The following is a 17,496-nucleotide window of genomic DNA, read 5'->3' on the forward strand; positions in this document are numbered from 1 at the left end:
AAAACCAAGGCGCGCTTTCCCATAGAATGTAATGCAAAACAGATTAATCCGTTCCAAACTTTAAAAAACCCCTAAAACAGCAATTTAAGATGAATTTTACTCTTTAACGAGACCGTTGATCCGTAAAATAAAAGCAATAATGCACTGTACTATAAAATAAATAATACAGTATTGAAGATGATAAAAATTAAAATTATTATTTTTTCCTTACCTGCACTGATGAGAGTCATTGTTTGGATGGGGGGGTTTTATCCATTTCCGCAGTCGCACAATCAATCAGTAGCCGAACTGGGTTCCACACAGTCACAAAAACAAATTAACCGAAAAAGCCTCAAAAACCAAAGCACAAAATAAATAGCAAAAACAAAAGCACCAAATACAGTATTCAGAAAGGGACGCAGGTGGCGCTGTGGGTTAAACCACAGAGCTTGGACTTGCCGATCAGAAGGTTGGTGGCTTGAATCCCCGCAACAGGGTAAGCTCCCGTTGCTCAGTCCCTGCTCCTGCCAACCTAGAAGTTCGAAAGCATGTCAAAGTGCAAGTAGATAAATAGTTACCGCTCCAGCAGGAAGGTAAACGGCGTTTCCGTGTGCTGTTCTGGTTCGCCAGAAGCGGCTTAGTCATGCTGGCCACATGACCCAGAAGCTGTACGCCAGCTCCCTCGGCCAATAAAGCAAGATGAGCGCCGCAACCCCAGAGTCGGCCACGACTGGACCTTATGGTCAGGGGTCCCTTTACCTTTAGGAGAGGTATATCAGCTATATAAAAGCAGGACAGAATGGAAATCTATCCTCTGTGTTTTTTTTATTGTAGTTTAAATCTGTATCTAAAAGAGTCTGGTGCCCTCCAGATGTTTTGGACCGCAACTCCCATCTGCCTCTGGAGGGCACCAGGTTGGGGAGCGCTGGCCTGATCTGTTGGCCGGGAGCAGAGAGTGCGAGCCTTTGCCGGAAAAGCCATCTGGACGTAAGGTGGGTGGGGGACTTTGCTGGTCTGCTATCTGAAGTAGTCCCATGCCATAGCTGGGCTGGCTGCATTTTGGTAGATAGTTGGTTGGGAGGGGCTTAGTGTGGGGGTTTTGCACAGTTGTCAAGGAAAAACAGCTGTTTGCTTTCCAGACCTCAGCCGGTTTCATAAGACGCCGCTGCTGACGTTGCAAGGTTTTATCAGTCCTCTCCAACATCTGCTGAGGAACGCTCCCCGTCATTTGTTGATTCCCTGGGAAGTACCAGGCGCTCAGCGCTGAATGTTGGCAAGAAAAAAATGCAGGCTAGGGAAGGATCCAGTAGCTGAGGGGTGGATATGTTTATTTCTGTGCATTTAGTACCCAGATGGGCAGCCTGTGGCTGAGGAGCTGCATGTGGACCCCAGACTCATTTTACGTCATGGGTAGGCAAAGTAAGGCCTGGGGGCTGGATCCGGCCCAATCGCCTTCTAAATCTGGCCCAGGGACGGTCCAGGAATCAGCATGTTTTTACATGAGTAGAATGTGTGCTTCTATTTAAAATGCATCTCTGGGTGATTTGTGGGGCATAGGAATTCGTTAATTTTTTTCTCTCCAAAATGTGGACTGGCCCCCTGCTGAAAAAGGTTGCTGGCCCCTGTTTTATGTAGTCCCTGTTTTATGTGCACTGATGATAGTCATTGCTTGGATAGTGGGCTTTTATCCATTTCTGCAGTCACACAATCAATCATTAGCTGAACTGGGTTCCACACAGTCACAAAAACATTCACCGAAAAAGCCTCAAAAATGCAAAATAAATAGCAAAAACAAAAGTGCCAAACTTAATCTGTTTTGGAAGACTGTTTGACTTCCGAAATGTTCAAAAACCAAGGCGCAACTTCTGATTGGTGCAGGTGCCCTAGAAACAATAGCCGACAACCGCATTGGACGTTTGGCTTCCGAAAAACGTTCAAAAACCGGAACACTTACTTCCAGGTTTTCAGCGTTTGAGTACCAAGGCATTTGAGAACCAAGGTACCACTGCAGTTGAGTTGGACTATGAAAAGGAAAACAAAACTCTTCGTATGCTCATTTAAGAGTAACCCCACTAAACTTGGAGGGCCTTGCTTCCAAGAAGGCCTGCATGGGCTTGGGAATTTCAATCTGGCATAGCAATAGTGAAAATTGAAGCATAGTGGTCTTTATTCCAGATTAGTGAATCCAGAATGTTTGTGTTTTGGGCTCCACCTTCCCTTGGGGAAGGTCACGTTCTTTTCATGCAGAAGGGCCTGGTTTCAACCCATAGCTGTCAACTTTCAGATTTGAAAATAAGGGATCAGCAGCCTCACCTGTCCTGGGGACAGTCTACAGAATATCTAACAATCTGGGATAGCAGCGGGAAGCAGCAGGAAACGGTGCTGGAATAAGGGAATTTCCCGTAAAAAAAGGGAAGGTTGACAGCTATGGTTCAACCGTCCACATCTCCAGGTAGGTATAATGGGCTGGTTGGACGCAGAGGAATGGTGGGAGAGACCCAAGATCTACCCACTCTGGAAGAATGGCAGATGCAAGTAATGGACTACATGGAAATGGCGGAAATGACTGGCAGAATCCGAGATCAGGGAGAAGAGTTGGTGGAAGAAGATTGGAGGAAATTTAAAATTTGCTTACAGAAACATGGTAAAATTTCTGAATGTTGATGACATTGAAATGAACTGAAGGGGTTCTAGCAACAAGGGAAAAAAATAAGATTGGATTGATAATAAATTGGATAAATTAATTGGATATGAATTTGCTGAATTAATTTTTAAAAGGGATACAAAAAAGGGAGGCGTGAGGAAGTAAGGAAAATAAGTGAATCAAAGATGAGAAATTAAAAAGAGGGATTTTTGTTTCTTTTTTGTGTGCTTTTTGTTTTTCTTGTTTTCCTATGTTAAATGATTGTTTTTTTTGTATTTTGTAATTTTGTATTTTTGTGTCTTTATATTTTTCTTGTGCCTTTTCTTTTTTCTCTTTGTTGTTATTCTTAAAACTTAATAAAATATTATTATATATATATAAAAAGGAATGGTGGGAGGAACCAGCTGGGGAAAGCACCGAGGGAAGAAGGCTCAGAGCCTGGGGAGTGGTAGTAGGACGACCATGAAAGAAGGTGAAGACTGGGAAGAGGTAACAGGGCTTAGTGAGCGAGGGGAGTCTGTGGCAGACAGAAGTCCATAATTAGAGACAGAAGCTGAAGCGGGAGAGGGGAAACTGGGAAAAGGTGGGGTAGCAGAAAAAGAAAAGGCAGCTGTCAGATCAGGAGGTATCAGAGAGATTAAAAGGGGTGACAGAGCGGGGGTGGGTGGGCTCCCATTAGGTAAATTGAGGCAGCCACCCTTAGGCAGCTAGCTTGGGGTGGGTGGCAAATTGGGAATTATTTAATAGGTTCTGTTTTTTCTACGCAGACAGTAATGTTGACATCAAGGCTGACATTTTCCCCCCTTTTTAAATTCATCACTTTCGTCTCCCTAAGAAGACATGCCTGCCATTAATGCCCCTTTTCTTTAGATGCTGTTACAAAAGTCTTATTTTTTATTGTATTTTTAATATTTTGTTGGAAGCCGCCCAGAGTGGCTGGGGAAATCCAGCCAGATGGGTGAGGTATAAATACTACTACTACTACTACTACTACTACTACTAATTATTATTATTATTATTATTATTATTATTATTATTATTATTATTATTATTATTTTATCCTTTAATATATTTCTAATCAGCTGTGATATTTGGGGATATTGTTGGCAGAAACACAAATTGGAGGGAAAGGGGCGTGGAGAGAGATTTCATCAAGTCCTGTTGGGGTGAAAGGGGGTTGGAAGGGATCTGCGCTCATTATCTGCCAGCATTTGGTATTTCCTCACAGTCGTCCCACTTGGCTTGGAGACTCAGCTGGCAGGAGGGAGACTCAACGCTCTTCACAATATGTTAATTGTCACACTTCCCAATTACGCTCATAGAAATGTGCAAATATGAAGCGAGCTCCCTGGCTTGTGTTGAGCTCCTGGTGTGCCTCTTCGCTCTGGGCCCGTTTCCCGCCTCTGCCCAAGGGAGACATCATATGGCCTTTCCCCTGTTACGACAAGTACCATCACGGGACCCGGGGCCAAGCGTGCTTCCGCGCTCGGCATTTGCAGTGGAAGAGCCACACCATGTTTGTTATGTACTGAAGTTCTCACCCTGGGCCAGCAGGGGGATACTGTAGATAGTTCAGGTCCACATATGCAAATAAGGGATCGAAAGTGACATTCAGTGATTGGATAGTTACAGAAAGTTGTTACAGTTACGTTGTACTGGAGCGCTATATAAGCAGGCTGACTGAACCCTTCAGTTCAGTTCTGGCCTGTGAATAAAAAAGAGCTGTTTGAAGAATTGCTGTGTTGTCTGATATGCTCACCCACAACTTAACAATGTTCACACACTGTTTACGGGGCAGCCGCACGGCACTGGCCTGGTCCACTCATAATAGATTGCTTAACAAACCACAAGTTGCCCCACAGATGATTACACAAACCTTGAGTTGCTTCTCCAAAGTTTGGTATGTTTCCCAGTTTGGTGAGCGTTTGGGGTTGGGTGGTCAAACAAACCATGGTTAAGTAAAGACTGAGCCACATTTAAGGCAAGCCAAGGTTCTTAAACCAGCAATAAGCCATGGCTTTGGGCCATGAAACAAACCATAATTAAGCTACTGTGCTACTTTCTCGTTTTAGTTGCATGTTTTTTCAATCAGTCATTTTCTTCGAAGATTGATTGCCGAAGAATTGATGCTTTTGAATTATGGTGCTGGAGGAGACTCTTGAGAGTCCCATGGACTGCAAGAAGATCAAACTGATCCATTCTGAAGGAAATCAGCCCTGAGTGCTCACTGGAAGGACAGATCCTGAAGCTGAGGCTCCAAGACTTTGGCCACCTCATGAGAAGAGAAGACTCCCTGGAAAAGACCCTGATGTTGGGAAAGATGGAGGGCCCAAGGAGAAGGGAACGACAGAGGACAAGATGGCTGGACAAGTGTTCTCGAAGAGACCAGCATGAGTTTGACCAAATTGTGGGATCGCTTGCACCTTTATATCCCAGCTCATTCATTGAGATCATCTGCAGAAGTGTCTCTGGCTGTTCTGCTGAGTTGGTGAGGCTCGTTTGACAATGAGCCTCAACAACTATGTATCACCAGCTCAGTCCTGTGGAACTCTCTGCCACTGGAGGTGCAACAGACACCTTCTGTGCCAACTTTTAAACACCTGCTGGAGACTTTTCTATTTCTCAAGGCCCATGTATTTATTTATTTATTTATTTATATTAATTTTATTAAATTTCTGAAATCTGGCGAGCACAAGGTTGGAGAAGTATTGCCTAGTGACACCCCCCCCCCCCAGGATCTCATATGCAAGGACCTCCCAATCTGGGTGCCTATGATTTTATATATATATTTTAATGCCATAGTGGCAGGATTCAAACTCAGAAACTCCGGCATGCAAACCTCCAAGCCCGGGCCACTTCTCATAAAACGTGGAAACTCCCAGCGTTAACTGGTGATATTTCAGTTGGATGTCTCCCCACTGACTTGCCTCTCTTGCTTTTCCACCCAGCTGGTGGGAAAGTCCCTTATCCCAGCGCCGTGTCCCGCTGCTGTCCCTTATTGATGATGTCCCTTAAATTTCCCAGGTTTCAAAGGAAGCAGCTCCTCTCCCTCCCTCCCTGCCGGCCAGGGAGGAGGGAGGCTCCAACTGGGTTGCTTGGCTGTGTTGCTCACCCAATAAGGAGTCTAAGAACAACTGGGGGGTGGAGCTTGCATGCCTTGTGCCGATCAAATCGGCCGCGTTTCCTGGGGACTCGCCTTTGCTCAGCGCTTCCCAGCGGAGAGGTGACAGTGGTTTTCCTTGCTGCATCCCCTTTGCCGGGTTGCTGTGCTGTGGGAACCACCGCTTGAGGCTTCGTTTGGCAGCTGACTGGGCTTTCTGCCTTTGGCTCGGAGGGGCTCAGAAGTCGAACCTACCTGTGCTCTGAAAATCCCTTATTTTGGCTGCTGATCCCTTATTTTTGAGACTGCTGGTCCCTTATTTTCAAATCTGTAAGCTGACAGCTATGCAGCTATCTCTAGGCCCCTTTCGTAAATCAGCTTGCTTGTCCATCTGAATCCAGTAGCCAAATCTGAACGGAAGGGAGTCAGCCCTGAGATGGGCTGCAGGGCAAAGACTCCATTCCCCTGCCAGTCAGATGGAGGGGAAGGGATGAGTAAGGCAATTCTGCCTCCCCCCCCCCCATATCCTATTTATCTCCTAAGATCTTAACATGGTTGTATAGGGAGGTGAGCCATATGTATGGCTCAGATTTCCCTTTGTGCTGAGCCAGGCTGGAGGTGGAGGAGGCTGCCCAGGCTTTTCCTAACATGAGAGGGAACAAGCAGCCAGAGGTCTCTCTAGGCCACTCTAGGCTCCCTTAATGAGAAGGAGGGCTTCATTAAGCACTGTTTATACAGATGAGCCTCAGAGAGGATTTTGCTGCTGCTGGTGTGTTTTTTTCCAGATTGACTTCCTTTTCATCTTGTGAGCTCACAGCCATCTTCCTTTCCTCTTCCATCTCAACGAGCTCCTTCTTTCCCTCCGTCTTTCTCTCTCACACACATGACCATAAGAAGAGACTGCAGGATCAGGCCCATGGCCCATCTTGCCCAGCACCCTGTTCTTCTCACAGCGGCCGACTGAGGGAAACCCAGAAGCAGGATTCGAGCGCAAGAGCAACTCTCCCTTCCTGCCGTTTCCAGCAACTGGTACAGTGGTGCCTTGGTTCTCAAACTTAATCCGTTCCGGGAGACCGTTCCAAAACCAAAGCGTTCCAAAACCAAGGCACGCTTTCCCACAGAAAGTAAGGCAAAACGGATTAATCCGTTCCAGACTTTTAAAAACAACCCCTAAAACAGCAATTTAAGATGGATTTTACTCTCTTAACAAGTCCATTGATCCATAAAATAAAAGTAATAATCAATGTACAGTGGACACTTGGGTTGCGAACATGATCCGTGTGGGATGCACGTCCACAACCTGCAGCGTCCACAACCTGCAGCGGCACACCTGCACCTGCGTGGGTTGCAATTCAGTGCTTCTGCGCATGCACAAAGTGCGATTTAGCGCTTCTGCGCATGCGTGACCCCCGAAACCCAGGAGTAACCAATTCCAGTACTTCCAGGTTTTGGCAGTCCGTAACCCAAAAAAACACAACCTGAATATATAATACAGTATTGAAGATGATAAAAATTAAAATTATTCCCCCCCCCCCTTATTTGCACTGATGACAGTAATTGTTTGGATGGGGGGCTTTTATCCATTTCCGCAGTCACACAATCAATCAATCAATCAATCAATCATTCAGCTGAACTGGGCTCCACACAGTCACAAAAACAAATTACAGTGGTGCCCCGCAGGACGAATGCCTCGCAAAACGAAAAACACGCAAGACGAAAGGGTTTTTCGGTTTTTGCGTCGCTTCGCAAGACGAATTTCCCTATGGGCTTGCTTTGCAAGACGAAAATGTCTTGCGAGTTTGTTCGCTTTTTTCCTAAAGCCGCTTGAAGAGGCGCGGTTGCGATGGACCGTGCTTCGCAAGACGAAAAACATCGCAAGACGAAAAGACTCGCGCAACGAATTAATTTCGTCTTGCGAGGCAGCACTGTAACAGAAAAAGCCTCAAAAACAAAAATGCAAAATAAATAGCAAAACCAAAAGCACCAAATACAGCATTCAGAAGCATTGTCACCTGCAACCATGGAAGCAGAACACAACCTTTATGGCTCACAGACCTCAACATCCCTCTCCTCTGTGAATGTGCCTCATCTGCATTTAATGCCATCTAGGTTAACGATGTAATGCATGAAAAAGTCCTTTCTTTTATCCGTCCCAAATCCACCAACATTCATGATCATGAGTTCTAGTGTAATGAGAGAGGGAGAAAAGCTTTTTTTCCCTATCCACTTTCTCCTTGCCATGCTTCTTTCTTACTCTCTAAACTACCGTATTTTTCGCTCTATAACACGCACCCGACAATAACACGCACATAGGAGGAGGAAAATTCGTAGGCATGCCACCCGTAGGCATTCCCTCCATAACACACACAGACATTTTCTCTTACTTTATAGGAGGAAAAAAGTGAGTGTTATGGTGCAAAAAATACGGTAAATACAGTGGTACCTCAGGTTAAGTACTTAATTCGTTCCGGAGGTCCGTTCTTAAACTGAAACTGTTCTTAACCTGAAGCACCACTTCAGCTAATGGGGTCTTCCGCTGCCGCCGTCGCGCCGCTGGAACACAATTTCTGTTCTCATCCTGAAGCAAAGTTCTTATCCTGAGGTAATATTTCTGGTTTAGCTGAGTCTGTAACCTGAAGCGTCTGTAACCTGAAGCATATGTAACCCGAGGTACCGCTGTAGTCCCAGACGTTGCAACCCTTTCTTCATAGAGGAGCCATTCTGTGCCTTCGATCATTTATTTTCAGTTCTGTTCCTACTGAATTTGCCTTATTTATGGCACCACACACTGGTTCAGAATTATGACCCCAAGGTGTCATTCCTGGTCTGATGCTACGAGTTCAGACTCCATGAGCGTATATGTAAATTAAAAAAAAAACAAATCTTATAAGTACGACAAATAAATTAAGGGAGGGAGTTTTCATGGACACAATCTCTGCCTCTTTTCTCCAACCAGGTAGGCAGGACCAGTGTTCGAAACTCCCATTGTTCCAGGTGCATTTTGTGACAGAATTTCATTAATGCAAGCAGTTTCTGAGCTCTGGGTACAGTACTGCGCCTAAGATTTCAGACTGAAACTGCAGAGCATTTTCAGCTTTGTATTCTTGTTATTAAAGAAAGCCTGCCTAGACATATCATTGTTGCGCCCATTACCTAGGTTTAAGGCGCCCTTTAGGCTCCTAGCTTTGCTATCTCAGTTTCTAACACTGGTCAGGATATGCCTCGCCCGCACTGCTTCCTGGGCGGCTCAGGCCACCCGTTCCTCCTGCCCAAACTCTCGCCTCTTCCTTTGCAAACTCATAGCAGTGGTGTGCCAAACAGGTGTATGTATGCTCCCTCCCTCGGGGCATTGTTAAGCACCCGTCAATTATGACAGAGATCTCCTTCCTCTGTGTTGCACCTGAACTCCTAATCCACACTGCTCTGTGCATCCTGTCTCTAGCCATAACCCTGCACCTTAATTGTTGTGGGGTGGTGGTGTTTTTTGCAACATTCGGCTCCGTGCCCAGAATGCATTCAAAGCACACGGCTTCTCCCCCGAAAGGATCCTAGTAATTGTAGTTTACCCCTTACAGAGCTATGATTCCCAGCACCCACACAAACTATGGTTCCCGGGCCTCTTTGGGGGAAGTCATGTGATTTAATGACTGGTGTGTACATAGTCATTGCCTGGACAGCTTCCAGGAGTCCTAAAGGAATGGAAGCAGGTGTTTTTCACTGGCATTGAAGAGAAATGTCTGGCGTGACCTGGAATCTGCTTGAGTCAGCCGCAAGGAAGTGTGGCAACCTGTGATGACATGGAAAACGCCCTCCAGCGCAACAACAGCAGGATGCGGCTACAAAGAGGTTGTTTTGGTGGCCTTTCCGGTGGAGCATGTGCCTCTCTTCTCCATCGCCCTCCTCTTCAAGGGAATGGGTGTCCTTGCTTTGTTTTCTCGTGTGATTCACCACCGTGCCTCTGAGCAACATCCCTAATCCAGGACGCTTTGGGATGTGTGGCTCTTTTATCATCATGAAATCCAGTGCAGCTCCCTGTTCCCTGGGCAATGTGGGCAGCCTTCTTAAGGCAGCCTCGCCACTGAAGTCACAGAAGTTTGTTTGTGCATCTCCTTGCAGCATTTTTAGCCTGTTATTCAAAGCAAGTACTCAAGGCAGCAAACCAGTGTCACAGAAGTTTGTTTGTGCATCTCCTTGCAGCATTTTTAGCCTGCTATTCAAAGCAAGTACCGTACTCAAGACAGCAAACCAGTGTCACAGACAGTACGTTAAAAAAAGTATACGGTCCTAGATTTCAGAACTGCAGGCCTGCGTAATCAAATATATATTCTGTTCTTTACTTGTGCAGCTGACCACACCCACCTTTGATAATCCTTTGTGGCCAGGCGCATGTGTGTGTGAGAGAGTGGCTTGGCTAGTGATTTTGCAGCTGAGGTGAGGTTTACAGAGCAGTTTTAGACGTATCTACTCAGAAGTAGGGACGGTGGCGCTGTGGGTTAAACCACAGAGCCTAGGACTTTCCGATCAGAAGGTCGGCGGTTCGAATCCCCGTGACGGGGCCAAACTAGAAGCTTGAAAGCATGTCAAAGCACAAGTAGATAAATAGGTACCGCTCCGGTGGGAAGGTAAACGGTATTTCCGTGCGCTGTTCTGGTTAGCCAGAAGCGGTTTAGTCATGCCGGCTCCCTCGGCCAGTAAAGTGAGATGAGCGCTGCAACCCCAGAGTCGGCCACGACTGGACCTAATGGTCAGGGGTCCTTTTACCTTTACCTTTACCTAAACTTCAGAACTCCCAGCCTATTGACATCTTTTTGGAGTTCCTTCTGTTTGGGCAAGCTGACCCATCTATTTAAAAAGTTGATGCAAGTTTCAATCTGGTTTTAGTTTATTGTTATCCCGGTAACATTATTGACTGCTGTTGAAACCAGAAGTCGGGCATTTAATGTTGCCGGTCTTAGAAGCACAGAATTGTAAAGGACCCCAAGGGCCATCTAGTCCAACCCCCTTCAACGCAGAATTCACAGCTGAGAGATGGCCGCCCAACGTCTGCTTAAATACTTCCAACAAAGGAGAGTCCACTACCTTCTGAGGGCATTCATTCCACTGTCAAACAACTCTTGTCCCCAGAAAGTTCTTCCTAAAGTTTATTTACAATCACCTTTCTTTGTAATTTGGTTCGGGTCCTAGCCTCTGGAGCGGCAGAAAATAAGCTTGCTCCATCTTCCATGTGACAGCCCTTCAGATATTTGTATATACCTAAAAAGTGGTGATAGCTAACAATTTTCTAGCCATACTAGAACATGATTTAGGCCCAAGGAGCCAGGAAGAGGTCATTCATGTATGCACACACCATTTCTCAGTCATTTATTTCCATCATTCTAATGTCATTTCTGCAAAACCACTTTCTTCATTGAAGTTGTTGTTGTTTAGTCATGTCCGACTCTTCGTGACCCCATGGACCAGAGCACGCCAGGCACTCCTGTCTTCCACTTCCTCCCACAGTTTGGTCAAACTCATGCTGGTAGCTTTGAGAACACTGTTCAACCATCTCATCCTCTGTCGTCCCCTTCTCCTTGTGCCCTCCATCTTTCCCAACATCAGGGTCTTTTCCAGGGAGTCTTCTCTTCTCATGAGGTGGCCAAAGTCTTGGAGCCTCAGCTTCAGGATCTGTCCTTCCAGTGAGCACTCAGGGCTGATTTCCTTCAGAATGGAGAGGTTTGATCTTCTTGCAGTCCATGGGACTCTCCAGAGTCTCCTCCAGCACCAGAATTCAAAAGCATCCATTCTTCGGCAATCAGCCTTCTTTATGGTCCAGCTCTCACTTCCATACATCACTACTGGGAAAACCATAGCTTGAACTATACGGACCTTTGTCGGAAAGGTGATGTCTCTGCTTTTTAAGCAGCTGTCTAGGTTTATCATTGCTTTTCTCCCAAGAAGCAGGCATTTTTTAATTTTGTGACTGCTGTCACCATCTGCAGTGATCATGGAGCCCAAAAAAGTAAAATCTCTCACTGCTTTCCCCTTCTATTTGCCAGGAGGTGATGGATCGCTAAGATACCCTAGACCTATGTTGTTCAGAGCCTTGTAAATTAATACAAGAACCTTGAACCTGGCCTGCTGGTAGATGGGCAGCCAATGCAGGGGCTTCAACCCTGGTGTCACATGTTCTCAACTAGAAGCTCCCGTCAGCAATTTGGCTGCAGCATTCTGCACCAGCAGGAGCTTCTGAAGCAGCCCCAAGGGCAGCCCCACATAGAGTGCATTACAGTAATCCAGTCTTGAGGTTGCCAATGCATGGGATACAGTGGTCAGGCTATCTCTGTCCAGGAATGGTTGTAGTTGGCAAACCAGACGAAGCTGGTAAAATGGACATTTGTTCAGCTGGTCCTCAAAACAGGGGACCTGTGGCGTAGCGTGGGAGGTGCAGGGGGGGCCGGCCGCACCAGGCGCAACATCTGGGGGTTAGGGTTAGGGGGCGCAAATCCACTGGTTAGGGGGCGCAAATTACTTGCCTTGCCCCGGGTGCTGACAACCCATGCTACGCCACTGCAGGGGACTCATGGTGAACTGTACTACAGCAAGCCTCCAGAGCCTTTGGGAGTACTGTGAGTTAATCAAGAATATTAAGGGAGGAAGGGCGACCAGGTGGGTTTAAAACTGGGCAGGTGGCAATGTACTCTGGACATAACAACTTCTTTGAAAGCAAAGCCGAGAAGCAGCAGGAGTGCCGTTTCCCAGAATGCAACTCTCAAAGGTCACCCGAGGCTGTACACCTGTTTCCTCTGCACACAGGGACTCTCGGCGCTTACCTGTTCTACAGGACAGCGCTCACCTGCTGTCTGTTTGTGTTGTGCTTCCGAGTAAATATTTTTGAGGTCATAGCACTGCCACGAATGCTTTTTCTAAAAAGGAAGAAAGAGCTGTTTGTTTTGTCATGCCAAAAACATATATCTAGACTTAATTGAAAGCATTCCTCTTGGCCACAACGGGCTGCACATTCCCAGGATGTAAGTCAGAGAGGCGTGGAGCCCAAGAACACACAAAAAAGTTATTTACAGTTCATGTCTCGGGGACTCAGACTGAGATTCTTCAGGTCTGAAGGAGGTGAGGTAGCCTGGTGAGCTCCTGAAAACTATGTGTGATAAGGCCGTTTTTCAGAAGCAGCAGAGAATTGGGAAATGCAAAATCATCCCTTGCAACTGGAAGGTGAAATAAAGTCTTTTACCTAGTATGATTTCTGCAAGCAGACCATCTGTTGTTGTCTGGTCAAGGGGAACAGTAACTTCCCCCTTGCTGTATTCCAAACTCCAGCAAAAACTGCTGATGTCCTGGACTCTGAGCTGAAGAACAATCTCCTAGTACATCTGGCCAAAGCCACACCCCAGTTTTAGTACACCATACATTTAGGTCCCTGTTATACCGCTTTTAACAGTGACTGAGAACTTTGAGAACTGTAGTTTGCTAAGGGTGCAGAGAGCTGCAGCTGTGTGAGGCCGGCACTCTTTAAACTACAGTTTCCATGATAATTCGGGCGGGGTGGCATCATGACTCATAAAGCAGTGTAAAAGTCCTTTAAATGCATGGTGTGGATGTGACCCACATTTGACACATCATTGCAGGCCCAGCTGCCAATGGAATTTGAGTAGCTGGTGCCAGCCTGACGCGATGCAAGTGTGTCACAAACGCCCGGCTGTTGATGGATGTGGTAAAGTGCCATCTTCATGTGGAACAGGAGCAGGCGGAGAGGAGGGCAGGAGGGAGGCTCATCTACGAGCCACGCGACTTAATACGTTGCAGGAAGTGCTTAGAAAGGAATTGGAAGTGGCAAGCTGCGGAACAGGATCCATTCACTTGCATCACCCGAGTTGGCACTTCAGGAGTGGCAGCCATGATGACTGACAACTACACTCATATAAATTTTTATTAATCTTCCAACACAATTGTACAATTTTATCCAAATTTTAACAAATTACACTTTTTGGACCTCCTTCAGTTTCTCTGGTAATCATCCGTAATTACTCTTCAATACGCATTCCCTAGAATGTATTGCCATTTGCCTTCCCTCCCTTTTCTATTTCTTTTCAGCAATACCTCTTAAACTTTTACAGTGCTTCTTGAAACCCCACTAGCGTTGTTTGCACATCACATACATTTTTCAGATAATCTACAAACTTCCCTTAATCTTCGATGAACTTTTGGTTTCGAACATATCTTATTTTCCCAGTCAATTTATCCAGTTCCACAGAGTCCGTCAATTTCATTCTCCATTCTTGAATCGTCGGTATTTCCTCTTGTTTCCATTTCTGGGCCAGGACTGAAAGCTACACTCATCTCTAGGATGAGGGCCTTCTCGGTGGTGGCACCCTCCCTGTGGAACGCCCTCCCATCAGATGTCAAGGAAATAAACAACTATCCGACTTTTAGAAGACATCTGAAAGCAACCCTGGTTAGGGAAGTTTTAATTGTTTGATGTTTTGTCATGTTTTTAATTTTCTGTTGGGAGCCGCCCAGAGTGGCTGAGGAAACCCCGCCAGATGGGCGGGGTATAAATTAACATTATTATTATTATTATTATTATTATTAGACTAGGTGGCAGAGGTGGCAAGGCCAGGGACGTGTCATGTTTGGGCCCCCCAAAAACATAGACCACTGGAAGATCTCCTCCATTCATTAAAGGTAAAGGTACCCCTGCCCGTACGGGCCAGTCGTGTCCGACTCTAGGGTTGTGCGCCCATCTCACTTAAGAGGCCGGGGAGCCAGCGCTGTCCGAAGACACTTCCAGGTCACGTGGCCAGCGTGACGAAGCTGCTCTGGTGAGCCAGCACCAGCACAGCACACGGAAACGCCGTTTACCTTCCCGCTATAAAGCGGTACCTATTTATCTACTTGCACTTAGGGGTGCTTTCAAACTGCTAGGTGGGTAGGAGCTGGGACTGAAAGACGGGAGCTCACCCCACCGTGGGGATTCGAACCGCCGACCATACGATCGGCAAGTCCTAGGCACTGAGGTTTTACCCACAGCGCCACCCGCGTCCCTTTGGACAAACATAATTATGACTATTATCTATTTAGTTATTATTTCGTTCTTTTAAATTTGCTTTCCTTAAAAGCACTCTGCTAATACAGTAAAAGAAATCGATAGCCGCAGAAAGCAAAATGCTTAAAGCATATATCTTCCTTTTTAAACAAGTTTCTAAATAGCTAGCAAGCAACCATAAAAGCTTTCAAAAGCCACCTTTCTTCCTAATATATATGTTCCTGAGTGATTTTGAGGCAATCAGCTTAACCTACCTCACATGGTTGTGGTGTGAATAAAATGGGAAACAGGAAGAGCTTTATGTTTCAGAGAGTTAGATCTTGTTTTTTACAATGAATGGAAAGGTGGAAAACTTCAAAATAAATTGATACCTCTCTGTCTCGACATCTTCATTTTTATTTGTCCCTCAAAAGCTGTTGTGGTATTTTAGCGTGTGAGAGAAAGGCTTGGATCAGGACCTCGCCCCCCCATTTTGCCACCTTAAATAGCCCACTGTAGCTGTGAACCATTCAGGGAAAGAGGGGTGACAGACACACACCTGTATTGTACCTGTCTTTCCCCTATCCTATGCTGCTAATAGCAGCTGGGGGGGGGGAATAAGTTAAAACAGGAAATCGTACAAGGAAAAGAAATTGCTCCTCTTCTCCAAAGCACCAGGGCCTCTTCCGAATCAGGGCCTTCCCATCACTGCATTTCCTGTAAGACAAACACAGCAGGAGATGTGATCACAGGTGCCCCATGGTGGTACCTCTTAGCTTGGCCCAGAAAGACAGACAATACAGCCAGATTGGGGTGCATGTATTTAACCTCCGTGGCATGTCTGGAAAACAGGTTTTGTAGGGGGTTTTGGTGCTTAAAAAACCCTGCAAAACCTGCTTATCAGAGGCAAGAGTAGCAAAACAGAAATGCGTGTGTACACTGCCTTCGGCTCTGGGTGCCTCCAGTTTCAACAAGCCAGGAATACCTCCCTAAACACACAAAAAAAGAGGCCGGCAAGTTATCCTTAGCGCCTGAAGCTGGGTTTCAAAAGGAGAGCCTTATTGCCTTCAGAAGGCTAATGAAGAGAAACATCACCAAACTTCTTCCAGTTCCCTGGCTATGGGGCAACCACCGAGAAGGCCCTGTTCTTAACGCCCTGATCTATCCACTCAGCTTGGTCAAATGTTAGGGATAAAGGGAAGGGGTCCCAAACTCAGTTTCCGAGAGTTATTTCCACCAGAAGGGCTGCCACATTTCCACGTGGAGTGGCCTTGTTTTCTGCTGTTCCGGAAGGGAGGACTCGAACCAATAGATTCAAATTACAAGGAAATTCAGACTCACCTTCCTGATGGTAAGAGCTGTTTGACAGCAGGGCTGGGTCCCTCAGAAGGTGGACTCTCCTTTGTTGGAGGTTTCTGAGCAGAGGTTGGATGGCCATCAGTCATGGATGCTCCAGCTGCTGATTCGTGTCATAGGCGGTTGGAATAGATGACCCTTGGGGCTCCCTTCCCACGCTACAATTCTATGATTCCATCCCTGCTCCTGCCCAACAGCAGATCAGTGTTATGATAGCAGTAGCTTACTTTTGCCAGCATTTAGGTTGGGCAGCTGGCCTGGACCTCAAATGGCCAGGCTGCAGCCTCAATTCATCCAAAGGGTCTCTTAAAACCGCGACTTTAAAACAATGCATTTAAGACTTTGCTTTCTGCTCTGAGTCAGTAGCAGTTCTTCCCAAACTGATATAGTATTTTATTTTATGCTTTTTAAATGTGTTTGTAGGAGGGCGGGCGGGTGTGTGTGTGTGTGTGTTATTGGTTTGCTTTTGCGTTATGTATTTTGTATTCTCATTTTGCATTTTTCTGTTGTTATGAGCCACTCGGATCTTTGGATGAAGGGTGGTACACAAATTTAATAAATAAGAGCAATACTCTCCTTTATTTCACTGACTCGCCTCCAATGAATTTGAAGCACACTTGCAAGAAGCCTAGTTTTCGAAAACAAGACCTTCAGAAAAAGAAGGAAACTCTACTTTCTTATCCTAGACCCAGGTGGGGGGGACGACGACATGTGCTCAGTTTTGCTCTTTTTGCCAATCAATCAGGAGACGTAGAGAGGAATTAGATCACTCTGCTATTTATTTATTTATTTACCGCTTTATATCACTGCCTTTTTCTCCAAGGAACTCAAGGTGGGGTTCATAGTTCTCCCTCTCTCCTAGAATCATAGTTGAAAAAGGTCCTGAGGGTCAACTAGTCCAACCCGCCCTGCCATGCAGGAAACTTTTCGCCAGCATGGAACTCGAACCCACGACCATGAGATATTAAAAGTCTCTCGTGAGGGCTTAGTTCAGATATAGGCAAACTCGGCCCTCCAGATGTTTGGGGACTACAATTCCCGTAGAATAGAATTTATTATTTATACCCTGCCCACCTGGCTAGGTTTCCCCAGCCACTCTGAGCGGCTTCCAAAAAAGTATTAAAATACAGTAGTCTGTTAAACATTAAAAGCTTCCCTGAACATGGCTGCCTTCAGATGTCTTCTAAAAGTCTGGTGGTAGTTCTTCTCTTTGACATCTGATGGGAGGGCGTTCCACAGGGTGGGTGCCACCACCGAGAAGGCCCTCTGCCTGGTTCCCTGTAACTTGACTTCTTGCAGTGAGGGAACTGCCAGAAGGCCCTCAGTGCTGGACCTCAGTGTCTGGGCAGAACGATGGGAGTGGAGATGCTCCTTCAGATATACCGAACCGAGGCCATTTAG

Source organism: Podarcis melisellensis (genome assembly GCF_964234715.1).
Source record: "Podarcis melisellensis genome assembly, chromosome: 10".
NCBI classification, from domain to species: Eukaryota; Metazoa; Chordata; class Lepidosauria; order Squamata; family Lacertidae; genus Podarcis; species Podarcis melisellensis.